The sequence below is a fragment of the Coregonus clupeaformis genome, chromosome 31 (assembly GCF_020615455.1).
Source record: "Coregonus clupeaformis isolate EN_2021a chromosome 31, ASM2061545v1, whole genome shotgun sequence".
NCBI lineage: Eukaryota > Metazoa > Chordata > Actinopteri > Salmoniformes > Salmonidae > Coregonus > Coregonus clupeaformis.
The window spans coordinates 23,675,268-23,688,052 of NC_059222.1; the positions used below are offsets into that span (position 1 = coordinate 23,675,268).

The window sequence follows — 12,785 nt, forward strand, 5'->3', positions numbered from 1 at the left end:
TAGGTATAATGCCCGGAGCCGCTTGTGGATTTGACAGCTCTAACACAGTTCCACCTCGACACTACAAAAACAACCGCTATGCAGATGTCGGCTAAGGCGGATCTGATTGTATAGAACTGATTGAATAGATATGCTTTCAAAGTGCGTCGTTAGATGCTTTTTTGCCCTTCCGCATCACTTTATACACAGAAGATCTCCGCTAAACATAGAATCAAGCTGTTTATCTCTGTGACAGCCAATAACTTCGGAACGAAGCTGACTACAATTATAAAGTTGCAATGTCTTTGCAATTGTTACAAACAAGTGAAGGTTAAAAACATGCTTCAAATGAACAGAGATGACTGCATTAAAATTCAATTCAGTAGGCCTATAGGCTAAACAGGGTATAGACATTTAAATAAATGTAATGTTCAGTCAATTGAGTTCTATTTTGCTAATTGTGGGCTACACTGTCAAATCTTTGCCTCAAGATACATTACATGACCGTCGAACATCTCATTCCAAAATCATGGGCATGAATATGGAGTTGGTCTCCCCCTTTGCTGCTATAACAGCCTCCACTCTTCTGGGAAGGCTTTCCACTACATGTTGGAACATTGATGCAGGGACTTTCTTCCATTCAGCCACAATTGTGTGGTCCTCTGTAGCTCAATTGGTAGAGCATGGCGCTTGTAACGCCAGGCTAGTTGGTTCGATCCCCGGGACCACCCATATGTAAAAATGTATGCGCACATGACTGTAAGTCTACTCTGTTGACTGAGAACTGCTCTGTGGGCATTAGTTCTGCAGGTTGACCACAATGAGAAATGCTCTGCTGCCTTCCAAACATTCCAAACATCTTCACTTGGAAATATGAAGCGTAGTAACGAACGCCGAAAGAAAACACACAAGTAAAATGAGACAATGTAAATGATTCAGGAGAAATGCAGTCATTCAAACAGTCGGTCATTTGCACACTAGGGCTCTATTCAATCCGTATCGCGGAAGTTCAGCGCTACAGTGTGATTGAAATTTAAAGGCAACGTTCCCGCGTTAGCGGAGACTGCATTCACAGTAAACGCTGCATATGTTCAATTGAAAATGACCTATCGCGCAATCTGTAACGCTTCAGCGATAAAGATTGAATCGAGTCCTAGGGCTTACTACTTACTACGAAGAAATGAAAACATCAAATCCCATCAATCACGCTCTGTAGCCTGTCTGTAGCCTGCCGATATTGCTGTCACGTACAGTAATCTCATGGCAGGCCACAGACCTACAGTATACATTTCGTTCAGTGTTACGACTCCCTCTATATGATTACAACTAGAACAACAGCAACGAAGCTCTATTGTCATAACCACACGGTCCAGTTAAATAATAATTTAGGGACGCGTTCATCTTCTGTCAGCCATTCAGAATTCAAGTGCACTCCAACCATCCCATCCCACCACCAAATAGTCTAGTTCAAAAGATGGAGCATAAAAACAAGCAACTACTAGGCTATTCTATATCTTCCTTCTGGAGTGCTTAGCGGTCATAGTGAGAAGTAGATATACAGAGGATAGATAGGGCAAGCAGGGTCACCTAAACTATACACTGCCATTTCATACCACTTCTTTCGCTACTCCTGTAATGTGCTTTCTATCCATCCAAGATCAACTGCAAATAACAGGGTCTTTAAACTTTAACTTGGAAATCTCTACTTTTAACCCTGCAAATATACTCTCTTTCTAAAGCTGTGCAGATCAAATTAGCCTGTGTGCAGTGCACCAATATCTTACTGCTTGACCCTGCACTGAAGGGTACTGCATGCAATCCACAGACATGTAAGTGTCAACACTGAATCCATCACTGTTGTTGTTGTTCTGTTATAACAAAGTCATCCTGGTAATCGATAAAGCTCTGCACAGTTTAAAATGATCTCCCAAACTACTGTTGTAGTGACATCATTGCTAAACCACTGACAATCAGTGACATTGTAAAACAAACAAGGACAAGTACATTTATAATCACTAAGATTTTTTACAGATTCTCTACAGACTAATTCACCTGATTAGAAAAAAAGGACAACTTTCCTCAGGAACATGCAAATAGATCATGTGGAACAAAAAAGATACATGAAAGGTCTGTTTCTTTTCAGTACTTACATATGAAGTGGTAGGAAAATAAATCAATTTACAACCAAACTGGGATTTTTTAGCACACCCCACCTACAATGTAAAACACAAAGGTAAGGGTTTCAGTAGAAGTAACGTTGCATCTCTGTCCAGTTGGTGATCCAGTACTTCTTGCCTGCATCCTCCGGCCGGAAGCCAATGTTGAACTGGTAGCGCTCCTCCTTACGGATTTTCACTCCATAGTACTTTGGCATAATCTGGTAGTAGATGGCCAGTTTGAAGAAGCCAAGTTGTTGGGAAGACAGACAACACATTAGGGAAAGCCATATTCAAATAGTGTTGATTTTTATATGTAACAATTGAAAAATCTGGAGGCTAAACTCAGGAATTAGACAGAATTAGACCATTTAGGTTAGTAGAAGAAATACAAATGTAGTTAAAGTACAATCTATCAGCCTGAAAAAGAAGGGCGACACAAAAGCTAATTAGAATTGACAGTGAAGAAAAATTAGTATGGAAGAAATCCAAATTCCCTTCTACACATTAATTGCCTATAACCAACTACATCCCACAATCTACAAGGCGTTACGTCTAGTGTGCCCCGGCTGCCAGTGGCGGAGGCCGAAGGACTGCATTACCCAGGAGCCCTTGTGGAGTATAGGATGGTCCCTCAGTGGAGGCCTTTCCTGTCTCAGTAGTCCTCAGTCAGCTTCTTCGTCTCTGAGGGCTGGATCTTCATCTCAGCCTTCTGGGCCTTGGCCTCGTACATCTCCCCCCTGCTGGCCCTCCTGAAGAAGCCACACTGGGGGACCATGAGATACAGTTCACTGGAGCTACATGGAGAAGCTAACGGCTAGCAAGCTAGTGCTATTGACTTTAATGGGGCAGCACATACATACTGTAGGCTATTTGATAGCAGTATCATACTAAAACTAGCCAACTAGCGCAATTGAGTTTAATGGAGTATCACTGATAGGTACAGTACAACAACATATTTGATAAAAACACAGTCGATATGAAAAGGCACTCACACATGTAGGCTACATAGAATAATTTTTCCCCCTGGTGCATTGGGGTAGACGGGATACTATTGCATGCAAGCAGTGTGCAAGAGACATATCATAACAGTTATACATTCAAACATGATAACCAAAAATAATACAAATACAGGATGAGTATAGATGGGTTAGCTGATAACATGCAGCTAAGGCAGTGCTGACGGGAGAGGTTGTGTTTTCTCTAGCAGGAGGTAAGCTTGGCTTCTTATATGGTGTTGAGTAAAGCTTAAACCATGTATTTAGATTGTAGGTAGGTATTGTAGTTAGGTATTATAGGTAGTTTACTCAGGTAGTTATTGAAGGTTATTGTAGGTAATTATTGTAGGTAAGGACTGTATTCGGCGGACTCCGGCGAAGCACGAGGCTAGCCTACCCACTACTTGGACCAACAAAGCTAGCTAGCTAGCGGGTAGCTACCGGTAACTTTTAGCAACTGTGGTTAGCTGTTTCCAATGTTATTTCACGCTTAAGAGTACCTGTAATTGAGCCAGCTAGCTGCCACCTTCAGCTGTTTTTCTAACCTCATTATCATTAACGTTAGGTGGTTGGTAGCTGCTGTACTTAATTTCGGCTACTGATTGCAGTCTGCCAGTTTGGCTTTATACATAGCTTGGGCTTTGTCGAGTAAGGCTTAAACTATGTATTTAGATTGTAGTTAGGTACTATAGGTAGGCATCGTGGGCTGTATATTATTAAGTAGTATAGGTAGGCATCGTGGGCTGTTGTGGGTAGCTGTTGTGTAGTTATTGTAGGTTACTTTTGTATTCGGCGGTGCCGATGTATGCACGGCTAGCTAGCTAACTCACCTCCTGGATTAGCTGGCGAGTTGCTATTAGCAACGGTTGCAACTAAAAACAATATCCTTTTAGCCAGCTACATTCGTTCGCAGCGACGCCGTTTTTCAAACAAAGTCAACACAGTAGCCATTGCTAGCCAGCCAGGCTGTGGTAGCTAAATACAATATCTTTGTGCTAGCTACCCAACGTTTAATCGTTGCTGCGTTATGAAAGGTAAGCTTGGCTTCTTATATGGTGTTGAGTTAAGCTTAAACCATGTATTTAGATTGTAGGTAGGTATTGTAGTTTGGTATTATAGGTAGCTTACTCAGGTAGTTATTGAAGGTTATTGTAGGTAATTTTGTAGGTAAGGACTGTATTCGGCGGACTCCGGCCGAAGCACGAGGCTAGCCTACCCACTACTTGGACCAACAAAGCTAGCTAGCTAGCGGGTAGCTACTGGTAACTTTTTTGCAACTATGGTTAATTGTTTCCAATGTTATTTCATGCTTAAGAGTACCTGTGATTGAGCCAGCTAGCTGCTACCATTCAGCTGTTTTTCTAACCTCTTCCGAGGCATTAACGTTAGGTGGTTGGTAGCTGCTGTACTTAATTACAGCTACTGATAACAGTCTGCTGTAGTCTACAACAATTCTAATTTCTAAAGTGGAAGTTGGGAGAGTTTTACTCGGGTGGTTCAGTGAAACAATTATAGTTTCTGAGGTGGAAGTTGGGAGAGTTATACATATATTTTTTTTTTGGTGAGGGAGGCCTGCTCTCTCCTTTCCCTGATGTTTAGTTCATTTCATCCCGATCTCCTCTGCATTATTGTAGCCATCTGCTGCAGCCTGTCAACTATGCCTCTGCCTATCCCTGTTCTCTCCTCTCCGCACAGGCTACACAAAGCGCCTCACACCGCGTGGCTGCTGCCTCTCTAACCTGGTGGTCCCTGCACGCACCACACACCTGGAGTTCAGGTCTCAGGCAGCCTCTGGAACTGCCGTTCTGCCGCCAACAAGGCTGACTTCATCCCAGCCCTATGCCACCCTCCAGTCCCTCGACTTCCTGGCACTGACGGAAACATGGATTACCACTGAAAACACTGCTACTCCTACTGCTCTCTCCTCGTCTGACCATGTGTTCTCGCATACCCCGAGCATCTGGTCAGAGGGGTGGTGGCACAGGAATCCTCATCTCTCCCAAGTGGTCATTCTCAATTTTCCCCCTAACCCATCTGTCTATCTCCTCATTTGAATTCCACGCTGTCACAGTCACTAGCCCATTTAAGCTTAATATCCTTGTCATCTATCGCCCTCCAGGTTCCCTTGGAGAGTTCATCAATGAGCTTGCGCCTTGATAAATTCCTTTCCTGAGGATGGCTCACCCTTCACAGTCTTGGGGGATTTCAACCTCCCCACGTCTACATTTGACTCATTTCTCTCTGCCTCCTTCTTTCCACTCCTCTCCTCTTTTGACCTCACCCTCTCACCATCCCCCCCACTCACAAGGCAGGCAATACGCTTGACATCATCTTTACTAGATGTTGTTCATCTACTAATCTCACTGCAACTCCCCTCCATGTCTCCGACCACTACTTTGTATCCTTTTTCTCTCTCGCTCTCCTCCAACACTACTCACTCTGCCCCTACACAGATGGTAGCGGCCGCCGCAACCTTCGCTCTCTCTCTCCCACTACTCTCTCCTCTTCCATCCTATCATCTCTTCCCTCTGCTCAATCCTTCTCCCTCCAATCTCCTGATTCTGCCTCCTCAACCCTCCCTCTCCTCCCTTTCTGCATCCTTTGACTCCCTGTGTCCCCTATCCTCCCGGCCGGCTCGGTCCTCCCCTCCAGCTCTGTGGCTTGATGACTCATTGCGAGCTCACAGAACAGAGCTCCGGGCAGCTGAGCGGAAATGGAAGAAAACTAAACTCCCTGCCGACCTGGCATCTTTTCCCTCCCTCCTCTCTACATTTTCTTCATCTGTTTCTGCTGCTAAGGCCACTTTCTACCACTCTAAATTCCAAGCATCTGCCTCTAACCCTAGGAAGCTCTTTGCCACATTCTCCTCACTGCTGAATACTCCCCCCTCCCTCTCTGTGGATGACTTTGTCAACCACTTTGAAAAAGAAGGTTGACGACATCCGATCCTCGTTTGTTAAGTCTAATGACACTGCTGGTCCTGCTCACACTGCCCTACCCTATGCTTTGACTTCTTTCTCCCTCTCTCTCCAGATAAAATCTTGCGACTAGTGACTGCAGGCCGCCCAACAACCTGCCCGCTTGACCCCATCCCCTCCTCTCTTCTCCAGACCATCTCCGGTGACCTTCTCCCCTACCTCACCTCGCTGATCAACTCATCCTTGACCGCTGGCCATGTCCCTTCCGTCTTCAAGAGAAGCGAGAGTTGCACCCCTTCTCAAAAAACCAACACTCGATCCCACTGATGTCAACAACTACAGACCAGTATCCCTTCTTTCTTTTCTTTCCAAAACTATTGAGCATGCCGTCTTTAGCCAACTCTCTTGCTATCTCTCTCAGAATGACCTTCTTGATCCAAACCAGTCAGGTTTCAGGACTGGTCATTCAACTGAGACTGCTCTTCTCTGTGTCACGGAGGCTCTCCGCACTGCTAAAGCTAACTCTCTCTCCTCTGCTCTTGTCCTTCTAGACCTGTCTGCTGCCTTTGATACAGTGAACCATCAGATCCTCCTCTCCACCCTCTCCGAGCTGGGCATCTCCCGGCGCGGCTCACTCCTGGTTCGTCCTACCTGACCGGTCGCTCCTACCAAGTGGCGTGGCGAGAAGCTGTCTCCGCACCACGTGCTCTCACCACTGGTGTCCCCCAGGGCTCAGTTCTAGGCCCTCTCCTTTTCTCCCTATACACCAAGTCACTTGGCTCTGTCATATCCTCACATGGCCTCTCCTATCATTGCTACGCTGACGATACACAACTAATCTTCTCCTTTCCCCCCTTCTGATAACCAGGTGGCGAATCGCATCTCTGCATGTCTGGCCGACATATCAGTATGGATGACGGATCACCACCTCAAGCTGAACCCTGGCAAGACGGAGCTGCTCTTCCTCCCGGGGAAGGACTGCCCGTTCCATGATCTCGCCATCACGGTTGACAACTCCGTTGTGTCCTCCTCCCCAGAGTCGCGAAGAGCCTTGGCGTGACCCTGGACAACACCCTGTCGTTCTCTGCCAACATCAAGGCGGTGACCCGATCCTGCAGGTTCATGCTCTACAACATTCGGAGAGTACGACCCTGCCTTACACAGGAAGCGGCACAGGTCCTAATCCAGGCACTTGTCATCTCCCGTCTGGATTACTGCAACTCGCTGTTGGCTGGGCTCCCTGCCTGTGCCATTAAACCCCCTACAACTCATCCAGAATGCCGCAGCCCGTCTGGTGTTCAACCTTCCCAAGTTCTCTCACGTCACCCCTCCTCCGCACACTCCACTGGCTTCCAGTTGAAGCTCGCATCCGTTACAAGACCATGGTGCTTGCCTATGGAGCAGTGAGGGGAACGGCACCTCCGTACCTTCAGGCTCTGATCAGTCCCTACACCCAGGCGAGGGCATTGCGTTCATCCACCTCTGGCCTGCTGGCTCCCCTTCCTCTGCGGAAGCATGGTTCCCGCTCAGCCCAGTCAAAGCTGTTCGCTGCTCTGGCACCCCAATGGTGGAACAAGCTCCCTCACAACGCCAGGACAGCGGAGTCACTCACCACCTTCCGGAGAAATTTGAAACCCCACCTCTTTAAGGAACACCTGGGATAGGATAAGTAATCCTTCTACCCCCAAAAAAAAAAAAAAGTATAATTGTAAAGTGGTTATCCCACTGGCTATAGGGTGAATGCACCAATTTGTAGTCGCTCTGGATAAGAGCGTCTGCTAAATGACGTAAATGTGCCCTTGAGCAAGGCACTTAACCCTAATTGCTCCTGTAAGTCGCTCTGGATAAGAGCGTCTGCTAAATGACTAAAATGTAAATGTAAATAACATCACGAAAACAATGTGCACGCCTTAATGGGGCAGAAGTCCGTGAGTTGTTGTGATTCTGGATGGCCAGATGGCTAGCAACAATGACAAGAAACTGCCATGTTGGGAATCCTAAGTGGCTCGTTTCAGCTAGTTTCATCTTGTCTTTTTCATGTCAATGCTAATATGGCAAAAATGTGCTAGCTATGTAACCAACAACTGTAACGATGTATTTGAGAGACAACAAGTGCTCATTGTGCAAATGTATTTATGTTTTCAATATAACTTCCATGCTGTCAACATTCTAAGCCAACCCTGTCTGTTTTGCCCCATAGTTGCCACGCGTCAGTTTTGTTTCTAAACAACCAACCAGTCTATACAGTAGGTATTGATCTAAAAGTAGTCCTTAGGGTTCTCACCTTCCATAGAATGATGCTGATGACTCCTAACAGTAGGATCCTTGCTACCGCGGATCCAAAGCGAAACTTCGTAAGGCGTCTCCTCTCCAAGGACTGGGTCAATGTCTACTACGAACTGAAGGATTGGAAATGAAAGAGAAGAGGATGGAGTGAGTGAGTGATTGAGTGATTGAGTGAGTGAGTGAGTGAGTGAGTGAGATAGAGATATAGAGAGAGAGAGAGAGAGAGAGAGAGAGAGAGAGAGAGAGAGAGAGAGAGAGAGAGAGAGAGAGAGAGAGAGAGAGGGAGTCAGAGAGAGAGAGAGAGAGAGAGAGAGAGGGGCGTGGAGAAGAATAGCATGAGCAATATCCATATAATCCATACCATTTGTCTACATATCATCATCATCATCAACCATTATCATCAAGACACTAACCTCTCTGGTCTCACTTTCCATCTTGATGGTGGGGTTGTCCGTCACCAGTTTCATTGTGCCTGACCTCTAACCTTGATCCTCAAAGCATTGTTGTAGTCCTGCTTTAACCTCTGACCTCTGACCTCTAGCATAGTGCTGTTCCCATACCCGTGACCTCACAATGATCTTGGCAGAGGTAGACATGTTGATCAAGGGACAAGTGAAAATCACACAGCGGGCCGTCCATTTTGAACATTCCTTCACAACACAGACAAGTCAAGAATTAGGACCAGACACTCTAGCCGCTCCATAATTGAAGTGAAAGCTCACCAACGTTGTGTCTACAACCTCTAATTGACCATACATCTGTCTAGATATGATGTTATGTTCAGAATTAATCTCTTAATATCTGAATTAATAGATCATGGACTAATGGTTAATTATTCAAATGGCCTGTCCTCACCAGTAGATAGGTTTCTTTATGATGAGGTAGCAAAGTAATGGCTGCCTGAGGCTCGATGATATGTAGGTGTTCACCCTCCAGCCCTCTTTTGGGACGCTTGCTCCTGTTCTCTGACAACTGGAGAGAGAGAGACAGACAGGAGCGGAAGAGAGGAGGAGAAAGAGAGAGAAAAAGGGAGTAGAGGAAGAGACAAAAAGGAGAGGAGGTAGGGAAGCAGGGGGAGAGACAAGAAGGGGAGGAGACAGACAAAGAACCACATTGCATCACATAATTACTGGTATGAAAATAAAGAGAACTCCTACTAACTTCCCAAAATATCATTGACCTTTTCAGTCTATCTTTGTGCAGACATAATTAATATTTAGCCTATTTGACCAAGTCTGGTTTCATTGGGTGTTTCGTTCCAAATAGTGTTCCTTATTCCAAATATTGGTGATTAACTGTGGGTGTAAACAGAGATTATGTTAGAAGCAGTTAAAATGCCCCAACCCCCCCATTAAAAAATGAAATAAAATAAAAACATTGCGAGACTGTTATTTTGACAAACAAGTCACCAGATTAGTTGAAGGACCTTTTTTTTTTTTAAATACCTCCGCTGCTGGAACGTGTGTCCCTTCCCCCGCCCCCACTGACAGCTTTGTTCTCACTCTTGGTTGTTACAAGCAGCGTGGCAGTGTGTGAGTGAGAAGGAAAGCTCTGTGCAGCACTACCATCATTACTCACCGCACCAGGGAAAGTATTCACCCCCCTTGGCATTTTTCCTATTTTGTTGCCTTACAACCTGGAATTACAATGGATTTTGGGGAGGTTTGTATCATTTGATTTACACAGCATGTCTACCACTTTGAAGATCCTTCTTTTTTGTGTGAAAAAAACAAGAAATAAGACAGAAAAACTGAAACTTGAGCGTACATAACTATTCACCCCCAGAAGTCAATACTTTGGAGAGCCACCTTTTGCAGCAACTACAGCTGCAAGTCTCTTGGGGTATGTCTCTATAAGCTTGGCACATCTAGCCACTGGGATTTTTTGCCCATTCTTCAAGGCAAAACTGCTCCAGCTCCTTCAAGTTGGATGGGTTCCGCTGGTGTACAGCAATCTTTAAGTCATACCACAGATTCTCAATTGGATTGAGGTCTGGGCTTTGACTAGGCCATTCCAAGACATTTAAATGTTTCCCCTTAAACCACTTGAGTGTTGCTTTAGCAGTATGCTTAGGGTCATTGTCCTGCTGGAAGGTGAACCTCTGTCCCAGTCTCAAATCTCTGGAAGACTGAAACAGGTTTCCCTCAAGAATTTCCCTGTATTTAGCGCCATCCATCATTCCTTCAATTCTGACCAGTTTCCCAGTCCCTGCCGATGAAAAACATCCCCACAGCATGATGCTGCCACCACCATGCTTCACTGTGGGGATGGTGTTCGCGGGGTGATGAGAGGTGTTGGGTTTGCAACAGACATAGCGTTTTCCTTGATGGCCAAAAGCTCAATTTTAGTCTCATCTGACCAGATTACCTTCTTCCATATGTTTGGGGAGTCTCCCACATGCCTTTTGGCGAACACCAAACATGTTTGCTTATTTTTTCTTTAAGCAATGGCTTTTTTCTGCCCACTCTTCCGTAAAGCCCAGCTCTGTGGAGTGTACGGCTTAAAGTGGTCCTATGACAGATACTACAATCTCCACTGTGGAGCTTTGCAGCTCCTTCAGGGTTATCTTTAGTCTCTTTGTTTGCCTCCTTGCTTGGTCCGTGAGTTTTGGTGGCGGCCCTCTCTTGGCAGGTTTGTTGTGGTGCCATATTCTTTCAATTTTTTAATAATGGATTTAATGGTGCTCCGTGGGATGTTCAAAGTTTCGGATATTTTTTATAACCCAACCCTGATCTGTACTTCTCCACACCTTTGTCCCTGACCTATTTGGAGAGCTCCTTGGTCTTCATCGTGCACTTGCTTGGTGGAGCCCCTTGCTTAGTGGTGTTGCAGACTCTGGGGCCTTTCAGATCAGGTGTATCTATACTGAGATCATGTGACAGATCACGTGACACTTAGATTGCACACAGGTGGACTTTATTTAACTAATTATGTGACTTCTGAAGGTAATTGGTTGCACCAGATCTTATTTAGGGGCTTCATAGCAAAGGGGGTGAATACATATGCAAGCACCACTTTTCCGTATTTTTTTTTTTGAAACAAGTAATTTTTTTCATTTCACTTCACCAATTTGGACTATTTTGTGTATGTCCATTACATGAAATCCAAATAAAAATCCATTTAAATTACAGGTTGTAATGCAACAAGATAGGAAAAACGCCAAGGGAGATTAATACTTTTGCAAGTCACTGAAATTGTTGTTTGCAACAACAAAGTACATTTAAGTAAAAAGTGTATGAATGTGACTTAACTTTGATATGTTAACGAACGTGAGCAACTATAAGCTTTCTCCTGGCTAGTAGCTAGTTAGCTTTACATGTACATTTGTAGTTTTGTATTTTTTTGCTGTGTCAGGTTATATCTAACTAGCTAACACTGGGTAGTTCTGGCTGTGTGAAAAACCTATGGTGAATGTTTGAAGCCAATAATCCTTGCTAGCTACAGAATTACTTGCACAATCACTGTCTTAGTCTTCATTATAGGGTCAGCAAGTTAGCAATGGATGTGCCACCAGTCAAGAAGATAAATAAACACACTACCCCCTGGCAAACTATCTGGACAAATTTTGCACTTTCAGCTTAGATGTCTTTAAATTCATCACAGTGATTATGGGTCATGAAGGTGTGTTTACATGTTTCTATGTATGTCATTCAAATGGTAAGGGACAACTCGCATGCAGCTTGTTATGTTGAATCCAGTACCGTATATTAAATACATGTATCAACTCTCCATCTAAGTGTTAAATATCTTTTGCATATTGAATTATCTGATACCAGAGAAACTCATCATAACTGTGATACATGAGCAGTCAGCATGCCTTTCCTACAAAATGTACAGACATTACACTCTACAGTGCATTTGGAAAGTATTCAGACCCCCTTCCCTTTTTCCACATTTTGTTACGTTACAGCCTTATTCTAAAATTGATTCAATCCTCACCAATCTAAATACAATACCCCATAATGACAAAGCGAAAACAATTTATTTGAAATTTTTGCAAATGTATAAAAATATTTATATTTTATAAAAGTATTTAGAACCTTTGCTATGAGACTCGAAATTGAGATCATGTGCATCCTGTTTCCATTGATCATCCTTGAGATGTTGCTACAACTTGATTGAGTCCACCTGTAGTAAATTCAACTGATTGGACATGATTTGGAAAGGCACACCTGTCTATATAAGGTCCCACAGTTGACAGTGCACATCAGAGCAAAAACCAAGCCATGAGGTCGTAGGAATTGTTCGTAGAACTCCGAGAGCAGGATTGTGTCGAGGCACAGATCTGGGGAAGGGTACATAAAAATGTCTGCAGCATTGTAGGTCCCCAAGAACACAGTGGCCTCCATCATTCTTAAATGGAAGAAGTTTGGAACCACCAAAACTCTTCCTAGAGTTACCCCGCCAAGCCAAACTGAGCAATCGGGGTAGAAGGGCCTTGGTCAGGG

At 44.5% G+C, this 12,785-nt stretch overlaps 1 pseudogene; it reads right to left on the reverse strand.

Moving 5' to 3' along the window:
* Positions 1–2,221: 2,221 nt before the first annotated feature.
* LOC123481196 overlaps positions 2,222–12,785 on the reverse strand; it is a 36,948-nt pseudogene continuing 26,384 nt past the window's right edge.